Genomic DNA, 10022 nt, shown 5'->3' with positions numbered 1-10022 from the left:
AGTGGAAAGGGGTTGCTATAGTAATCTATCCACAGATGAACTTCAAAAGGAGGGGTTTTTGAGATTTACGTAGGAATAGTTCCTGGCATGGAGATCTAAGTGAGAATGACTCCTGGTATGGAGGTCTCCTGGCATTGTGAGCCAGGTGGCGATGGCTCCTGGTATGGAGAGTTCTAGGCATTGAGATCTAAGTGAGGATGGCTCCCGGCAGAAAATGTATTGCAACTCTCCAGCTACGTGTTACTTTTCTTTTCAACATCTTGCTCCGCAGCTTCCTTCGCCCTTTTTGCTCGGATGCCAAAGAGCCGGACATTGGCACGGGCCATGCGGAGACTGGCAAAAGCCTTGAAGTTCTTCTCTTCTTCTCTGATGACTCTGGCCTTTTCCTTTTTGTGCACATTCCGGATGGGCATCACAGATCCTGTCAGCTGGGTGGCCAATTTAAGTTCTTCAGCAGAACTGTCTCCCTTCTTTGGCGCAGACGGCTTCCTGGGGAACAGTATGAGCTTGGAGCTGGACTCCTTCAGGCGCTGCACGTTGGCCTGCAGTGATTCAGGGGATTTGTTTTGCCTCCTTGGGTCCACAGAGATGCCGATGGTGCGAGCTATCTTCTTGTGGATACCAGCCACCCTGAGTTCCTCCAAGCTGAAGCCCCTGCCAGCCCAGACCTTGGTGTGGTATCTAACTATAGGGCACCTTATGATGGGCCTAATGAGGCCAGATGGGGGAGGAGCAATGCGGTGCACTTTCGCCGGCCAGGACTTGTGACTGTGGATCTTGCCTGTCCCCTTGCTGCTACCAATCCTTGTAGAAGTGGGGTTTCAGGATCACACCATTCCGGCTGGGCGCCATAGCTGCCTCCTCCTATACAGGAGAATGGCCGAGCAGAAAGGCCCCTTATTCTATATAGGCAGACCTCATCTAAATTCCCCAGAATGAGTACTCTAGACTTTTCCTTCCCTAGACTAATACCCATCCTAGGGTTATATGCCTCAAGTACTTTATAGTATAATGGCCTCTCTGCTATTGGTCAGAGATCACATTAGATTCTAGGTCATTTAGTTATAGAACCCACCCTAATGGTCACATTCACAATATAAAAGTGTTTCTATGTACTCACATCACAAGTTTTATTGTATACTTGCAATTGGACTGATTGGATTGATTGTTGTCTGATTGTTGACTTTCCTCAAATTGCTCTGTGTTTTTAATATTCAGACAATGAAGCTCCTGGACAACGATTAGACTCACTGAAGTTTTATACAGAGGAAATCAGTCTGCACATGGTTTCTGGCTTACCTCTTCCCGTGGTTCGCTTCCCTGTACTATAACTGCTGGGAACCTCTCACATGAGCTTGTTTACCTTAAGCCTGCGCATTCAGTTAACCTATAGAACTCATCTTAATGGAAGATGTTACTTGTATTTGACAAGAGTTTCCATTAATCATGTCTTAAGCTTTGTTGTACATTTGGGATCGAATTGTCACAGAAACCTGTTCCAAACTTGTGTTACATATACCTAAAATAAGCTACCTGGTGTCAGACTCTGGTTGAAGTTTGAACCAACACTAGGAACTAAGTCTGGTTGAACTGGACTGTCTTCTTGCTTTATATATCACTACTCTCCTGGCTGTGGTATTTTCAGAGATCCCCACAGGGAGATGCACTGATCTGTGGGGATGAAGAGAAGTCATTAAGAGTTGATCTTGTGACAATGATGCAACCCGTGAAGACTCTGTTAACGACTATATTTGTCACTGCTGGCCTGGATACACAAGTGCTCTGCAAGAAATGGACATTAACAAATGCAGTAGCAATTCCTGACAATTGGGGTGGGCAGGGGATGTGCTGAGATGTCCTCAGTAGTCCTATACAGACACATTGCAGGCCTGCCTTCCTCCTTCAACTACCTTGAAGCCTCAGACTGTGTTTGTATCTGTCAGCCTGGATTCACAGACAGGAGCCTAGCATAACTGTCCTCTGAGAGACTCTGCCCAGAAGCTAACTGAAACAGATGCTGAGACCCACACCCAAATATTATGCAGATCTTGGAAAGTCTTGTGGAAGAGTTGGGGAAAGATTGAGGAATCGTGTGAGGACAGGAGCCCCATAAGAAGACCAACAGAGTCAAATTACCTGGACCACTGGGGGCTCCCAGAGATTGAACTACCAACCAAAGAACATACAAGCAATGGACCTACGCCTCAACTCCTCACATCTGTAGCAGATGTGCAGCTTGGTCTTCATGTGGGTCCCTTCATCGGGGCTTACCCTGTGTCCTTAATTAGGGTTTTACTGCTGTGAACAGACACCATGACCAAGCCAAGTCTTATAAATGACATCATTTAATTAGGGCTGGTTTATAGGTTCAGAGGTTCAGTACAGTATTGTCAAAGCAGCAACATGGCAGCATCCAGGCAGGCATGGTCCAGGAGGAGCTGAGAGTTCTACATCTTTATCTGAAGGCTGCTAGAAGAACACTGACTTCCAGGAAGCTAGGGTGAGGGTCTTAAGCCCACACCTACAGTGACATTCCTACTCCAACAAGGCCACCCCTCCTAATAGTGCCACTCCCTGCACCAAGCATATATAAGCCATCACACCCTGACTCTGTTGTCTGCTCATAGATCCTGTTTCCCTAACTAGGCTGTTCTTTCTGGCCACAGTGGAAGAGGATGTACCTAGTCCTGCAGTGACTTGAAGTGCCAGTAGGGTTGGTTCCCCATGAGGGACCTCCCCCTTCTCAGAGGTAAAAGGAAGGGAAAATAGGGGTAGGGACCATGCCAGGGAGGAACTGGGAGAAGGGGTTGTATGATTAGGAAATAAAATGAATAAATAAAGTATTAATGAAAACACGGTTGGTCTAATAATATCATTTACCAGAATAACAGTAGCACATTCTCCCCTACAGACCTGTTAAACCACAGGTTCTTGGACTGATAACCATATCAGCTATGAACTCTATCTTGTGAAGTTTGCCTTAAACTCAGTCAGAATGTTAATTTCACTATGCATATGTTAAATCACTGTGCATATATGACCACATTGGTCATTGATGTTGCTTCTAGGTTCACAGGTGGACAAGACTGACGATTACATTTTTCTTCCAGTAAGTGTGCATAACACCTTCCAGAACCATGAGTAATAGAATAGTAATGAAGACTCCATGTCAGTACCAGCTTGATTTCTCCATGTTCTAAAGTTCAAGTATACACTGTCTTCAGCAATAGGGTTTTACCATCAAATTCTGGAGGATAAACTGACAGCATTGGCAATAGGCTGTAGTGTTTGAAGATCTATGGGACCTCATTAGGCAACAACTCCAAAACAGGTAGCCCATTCTCGGGGTTTTAATGTGTTTTCTTGTGGTATCCCACAAGGCCATTGTTATTTCATTTTCAAACTCCATTTGAAATATATGGTGTGCATATATATTTATACGCTTCTACAATAGTGTGTTTCCATATGACTTAGAGTTAGTCATACCTCTTTAAATCTTCTTCTACTCTGCCCTCTATGCCTGATCCAGTGTTTCTTACCCCATTATATACCATTGCATCCAATCTCTACTCCATTACAGTTCATTACTAATTCTCTAACCTTTATGGTTATACTAAACCATACATGAATAGCTGGAAAATCTAAGATAATATCCATAAATGAGAGAAAATATATGACATTAGTCTTTCTCATTCTGCATTATCTCATTCAGAATTCTTCTTTCTATTTAGTCTATTTACCCAAAATGTCACAATTTCATTTTTCTTAGGATCTGACTTACATTCCATTGTATACATGTACCACATTTTCATGATCCATTCTTAAGTTGATAGGTATCTTGACTGTTTCCATTTCCTCTTTATATGAACAGAGCACTAAGGAGCAGAGATGAGCAAATATTTTTATAGTAGGATACAGAGTCATTTGGGTGTATGTTCAATTGTATAGATGGATTATGAGGTTGGTCTGTTTCTAGCCTACGAGGGAAGCTTTACACTAATTTCTACAGTGGCTAGACCAGTTTGTATTCTCACCAGCAGTTAATAATTCCCCCCTCTTCCCACATCTATGCCAGAATTTGTTTCTATTCTTTTTATTTTTGTCCTTCTGACTCTGATAAGATCAAATCTCAAAGTAGTTTTAATTTGAATTTTTTGATAGCTATGGATGTTAAACATAAAAATGTTTCTCAGTCGTCAGAGTTTCATCTTTTATGAAATCAGTTTAGTTCTAGGTCCCATTTTTCAATTGTAGTTTTTGCTTTCTTAATGTTTATGCTTTTAAATCTTTGTATACTAACCTTCTACACTAGATCACTAGATACTAACTAGATTCTAACCTTCTGATAGATGGAGGTAAAGTTGTTTTTTTTTTTTTTAACCCTCTCTGTAGGAGAGTCTAAAGGTAGTGTCTTTTACTGCATAGAAGCCTTCACATAGAAGATGTCAGATATATTATAGTTCATTAGTTGTTGTTTTTAATGCCTGTGGCTACTCTGACCCTGTCCAGAAAGTCACTGTTTTAGTGAGTTCAAGCTTATTCCCTACTTTCTCTTTCATCAGATTCAGGATATTGTACCTTATGTTGAGGTCCCTAATCCACTTGGAGTTTGTCAGTATAAACAATACAGATCTGTGTTCATTCTTCTACACGTACCTATCCAGTTTGATAAGCACTGTTTGTTGAAGATTGTGTCTTTTTGACAATGTGTATTCTCAGGCTATTTGTCAAAACTCAAACAGCTGTAGGAGTGAGGACTTCCTTAATTCCTTTCTTCATTTCCAGAACCCTATTAATAGAATTAAATAAAATAACTAATTCTATTTCTGTGTAACTTCAGCTTGGCTGAAATGACTTTTAAAACATTTACTTTAAAAAAGTCACTGTATTGCAATGCAAAACATTTTAAAGTTCATGTAGTGCCAAATACTGCTGATACTTGGGTCTAGAACCCGTGTTACTAAAGTTTGGTTAATTTGTTTTTAACCTATCCTAACATCTTGAGGGAGATTCCTCCTAATTTCATACAGTAATTTTAGTTTTTTTTTTCCGATATTTTTTTTTATTTACATTTCAAATGATTTCCCCTTTTCTGGTTCCCCACTCCCCGAAAGTCACATAAGCCCCCTTCCCTCCCTCTGTTCTCCCATCCATCCCTTCCCACTTCCCTGTTCTGGTTTTGTCTGATACTGATACACTGGTTCTTTCCAGAACGAGGGGCCACTCCTCCGTTCTTCTTGTACCTTATTTGAAGTGTGGATTATGTTTTGCATATTCCAGTTTTCCAAGTTAATATCCACTTATTAGTGAGTGCATACCATGATTGATCTTTTGAGACTGGGTTACCTCACTTAGTATGATATTCTCCAGCTCCATCCATTTGCCTAAGAATTTCATGAATTCATTGTTTCTAATGGCTGAATAGTACTCCATTGTGTATATATACCACATTTTTTGCATCCATTCTTCTGTTGAGGGATACCTGGGTTCTTTCCAGCTTCTGGCTATTATAAATAGAGTTGCTATGAACATAGTGGAACATATATCCTTATTACATGCTGGGGAATCCCCTGGGTATATGCCCAGGAGTGGTATAGCAGGATCTTTCAGAAGTGACATGGCCAGTTTTCTGAGGGACTGCCAGACTGATTTCCAGAGTGATTGTACTAATTTAAAACCCCACCAGCAGTGGAGGAGTGTTCCTCTTTCTCCACATCCTCACCAACATCTGCTGTCTCCTGAGTTTTTAATCTTAGCTATTCTGACTGGTGTAAGGTGAAAGCTCAGGGTTGTTTTGATTTGCATTTCCCTGATGACTAGTGAAGTTAAGCATTTTTTAAGATGTTTCTCCACCATCCGAAGTTCTTCAGGTGAGAATTGTTTGTTTAAATCTGTACCCCATTTTTTAATAGGGTTATTTGGTTTTCTGGGGTCTAACTTCTTGAGTTCTTTGTATATATTGGATATTAGCCCTCTATCTGATGTAGGGTTGGTGAAGAACTTTTCCCAATTTGTTGGTTGCTGATATGTCCTTTTGATGGTGTCCTTTGCTTTACAGAAACTTTGTAATTTTATGAGGTCCCATTTGTCAATTCTTGATCTTAGATCATACGCTATTGGTGTTCTGTTCAGAAACTTTCTCCCTGTACCGATGTCTTCAAGGGTCTTCCCCAGTTTCTTTTCTATTAGCTTCAGAGTGTCTGGCTTTATATGGAGGTCCTTGATCCATTTGGATTTGAGCTTAGTATGAGGAGACAAGATGGATCAATTTGCATTCTTCTGCATGCTGACCTCCAGTTGAACCAGCACCATTTGTTGAAAAGGCTATCTTTTTTCCATTGGATGTTTTCAGGCCCTTTGTCCAGGATCAAATGGCCATAGGTGTGTGGGTTCATTTCTGGATCTTCAATTCTGTTCCATTGATCTGCCTGCCTGTCACTGTACCAATACCATGCAGTTTTTAACACTATTGCTCGGTAATATTGCTTGAGGTGAGGGATACTGATTCCCCCAGAATTTCTTTTGTTGTTGAGAATAGTTTTAGCTATCCTGGGTTTTTTGTTATTCCAGATGAATTTGAGAATTGCTCTTTCTTTCTTTCTTTTTTTTTTAATTCGGTATATTTTTTATTTACATTTCAAATGATTTCCCCTTTCCTAGCCCCCCCACTCCCAAAAAGTCCCGTAAGCTCCCTTCTCTTCCCCTGTCCTCCCACCCACCCCTTCCCACTTCCCGGTTCTGGTTTTGCTGAATACTGCTTCATTGAGTCTTTCCAGAACAAGGGGCCACTCTTCCTTTCTTCTTGTACCTCATTTGATGTGTAGATTATGTTTTGGGTAATCCAGGTTTCTAGGTTAATATACACTTATTAGTGAGTGCATACCATGATTCATCTTTTGAGTCTGGGTTACCTCACTTAGTATGATGTTCTCTAGGTCCATCCATTTGCCTAAGAATTTCATGAATTCATTGTTTCTAATGGCTGAATAGTACTCCATTGTGTAGATATACCACATTTTTTGCATCCACTCTTCTGTTGAGGGATACCTGGGTTCTTTCCAACATCTGGCAATTATAAATAGGGCTGCTATGAACATAGTAGAGCATGTATCCTTATTACATGGTGGGGAATCCTCTGGGTATATGCCCAGGAGTAGTATAGCAGGATCTTCTGGAAGTGAGTTGCCCAGTTTTCTGAGGAACCGCCAGACTGATTTCCAGAGTGGTTGTACCAATTTGCAACCCCACCAGCAGTGGAGGAGTGTTCCTCTTTCTCCACACCCTCTCCAACACCTGCTATCTCGGGAATTTTTAATCTTAGCCATTCTGACTGGTGTAAGGTGAAATCTCAGGGTTGTTTTGATTTGCATTTCCCCAATAACCAATGAAGTTGAACATTTTTTAAGATGCTTCTCTGCCATCCGAAGTTCTTCAGGTGAGAATTCTTTGTTTAACTCTGTACCCCGTTTTTTAATAGGGTTATTTGGTTTTCTGGAGTCTAACTTCTTGATTTCTTTATATATATTGGATAGTAGCCCTCTATCTGATGTAGGATTGGTGAAGATCTTTTCCCAATTTGTTGGTTGCCGATTTGTCCTCTTGATGGTGTCCTTTGCCTTACAGAAACTTTGTAATTTTATGAGGTCCCATTTGTCAATTCTTGCTCTTAGAGCATACGCTATTGGTGTTCTGTTCAGAAACTTTCTCCTTGTACCGATGTCCTCAAGGGTCTTCCCCAGTTTCTTTTCTATTAACTTCAGAGTGTCTGGATTTATGTGGAGGTCCTTGATCCATTTGGATTTGAGCTTAGTACAAGGAGACAAGGATGGATCAATTCGCATTCTTTTGCATGCTGACCTCCAGTTGAACCAGCACCATTTGTTGAAAAGGCTATCTTTTTTCCATTGGATGTTTTCAGCCTCTTTGTCGAGGATCAAGAGGCCATAGGTATGTGGGCTCATTTCTGGATCTTCAATCCTGTTCCATTGATCCTCCTGCCTGTCACTGTACCAATACCATGCAGTTTTTAACACTATTGCTCTGTAGTATTGCTTGAGGTCAGGGATACTGATTCCCCCAGACTTTCTTTTGTTGCTGAGAATAGTTTTAGCTATCCTGGGTTTTTTGTTATTCCAGATGAATTTGATTATTGCTCTATCTAACTCTGTGAGGAATTGAGTTGGGATTTTGATGGGTATTGCATTGAATCTGTATATTGCGTTTGGCAAAATGACCATTTTAACTATATTAATACTGCCAATCCATGAGCATGGGAGGTTTTTCCATTTTTTGAGGTCTTCCTCTATTTCCTTCTTCAGAGTCTTGAAGTTCTTGTCATACAGATCTTTCACATGTTTGGTAAGAGTCACCCCAAGGTACTTTATACTGTTTGTGGCTATTGTGAAGGGTGTCAGTTCCCTAATTTCTTTCTCAGCCTGCTTATCCTTTGAGTATAGGAAGGCTACTGATTTGCTTGAGTTGATTTTATAACCTGCCACTTTGCTGAAGTTGTTTATCAGCTGTAGGAGCTCTCTAGTGGAGTTTTTTGGGTCACTTAGGTAGACTATCATATCATCTGCAAATAATGGTAGTTTGACTTCTTCCTTTCCAATTTGTATCCCTTTGACCTCCTTATGTTGTCGAATTGCCCGAGCTAGTACCTCAAGTACAATATTGAAAAGATAAGGAGAAAGTGGGCAGCCCTGTCTAGTCCCTGATTTTAGTGGGATTGCTTCAAGTTTCTCGCCATTTAGTTTGATGTTGGCTACTGGTTTGCTGTATATTGCTTTTACTATGTTTAGTTATGGGCCTTGAATTCCTGTTCTCTCCAAGACTTTAAGCATGAAAGGATGCTGAATTTTGTCAAATGCTTTTTCAGCATCCAATGAAATGACCATGTGGTTTTTTTCTTTGAGTTTGTTTATGTAGTGGATTGCATTGATGGATTTCCATATATTGAACCAACCCTGCATCCCTGGGATAAAGCCTACTTGATCATGGTGGATGATCATTTTTATGTGTTCTTGGATTCGGTTGGCAAGAATTTTATTGAGTATTTTTGCATCGATGTTCATAAGGGAAATTGGTCTGAAGTTCTCTTTCTTTGTTGGATCTTTGTGTGGCTTTGGTATCAGTGTAATTGTGGCTTCATAGAAGGAATTGGGTAGTGTTGATTCTGATTCTATTTTGTGGAATAGTTTGAAGAGTATTGGTGTTAGGTCTTCTTTGAAGGTCTGATAGAATTCTGCACTGAAGCCATCTGGTCCTGGGCTTTTTTTGGTTGGAAGATTTTCTATGACCCCTTCTATTTCTTTAGGGGTTATGGGACTGTTTAGATGATCTATTTGGTCCTGATTTAATTTTGGTATTTGGTATCTGTCTAGGAAATTGTCCATTTCCTCCAGATTCTCCAGTTGTGTTGAGCATAGGCTTTTGTAGTAGGATCTGATGATTTTTTGAATTTCCTCAGTTTCTGTTGTTATATCCCCCTTTTCATTTCTAATTTTGTAAATTTGGATACTTTCTCTCTGCCCTTTGGTCAGCCTGGCTAAGAGACTATCTATCTTGATTTTCTCAAAAAAACAGCTTCTGGATTCATTGATTCTTTGTATGGTTTTCTTTGTTTTCACTTGACTGATTTCAGCCCTGAGTTTGATTATTTCCTGTCTTCTACTCCTCCTGGGTGAATTGGCTTCTTTTTGTTCCAGGGCTTTCAGGTGTGTCCTTAAGCTGCTAATGTATGCACTCTCCATTTTCTTTTTGGAGGCACTCAGTGCTATGAGTTTTCCTCTTAGCACTGCTTTCATTGTGTCCCAAAGATTTGGGTATGTTGTGCCTTCATTTTCATTAAATTCTAAAAAGTCTCTAATTTCTTTCTTTATTTCTTCTTTGGCCAAGGTGTCATTGAGTAGATTATTGTTAAGCCTCCATGTATATGTGGGACTTCTGTCGTTTTTGTTGCCATTGAAGACTACTCTTACTCCATAGTGATCCGATAGGAGGCATGGAATTAGTTTGATCTT

General features: G+C 40.5%; 1 pseudogene; it reads right to left on the bottom strand.

Annotated features, from left to right (window-relative positions):
- Nucleotides 1–233: 233 nt before the first annotated feature.
- LOC127663649 (60S ribosomal protein L13-like) lies at nucleotides 234–852 on the bottom strand (annotated as a pseudogene).
- Between the last annotated feature and the right edge of the window lie 9170 nt (nucleotides 853–10022).

The sequence above is a fragment of the Apodemus sylvaticus genome, chromosome 13 (genome assembly GCF_947179515.1).
Source record: "Apodemus sylvaticus chromosome 13, mApoSyl1.1, whole genome shotgun sequence".
NCBI lineage: Eukaryota > Metazoa > Chordata > Mammalia > Rodentia > Muridae > Apodemus > Apodemus sylvaticus.
The sequence above is the reverse complement of the archived record's forward strand: the minus strand, read 5'-3'. Positions and strand labels throughout refer to the sequence as shown.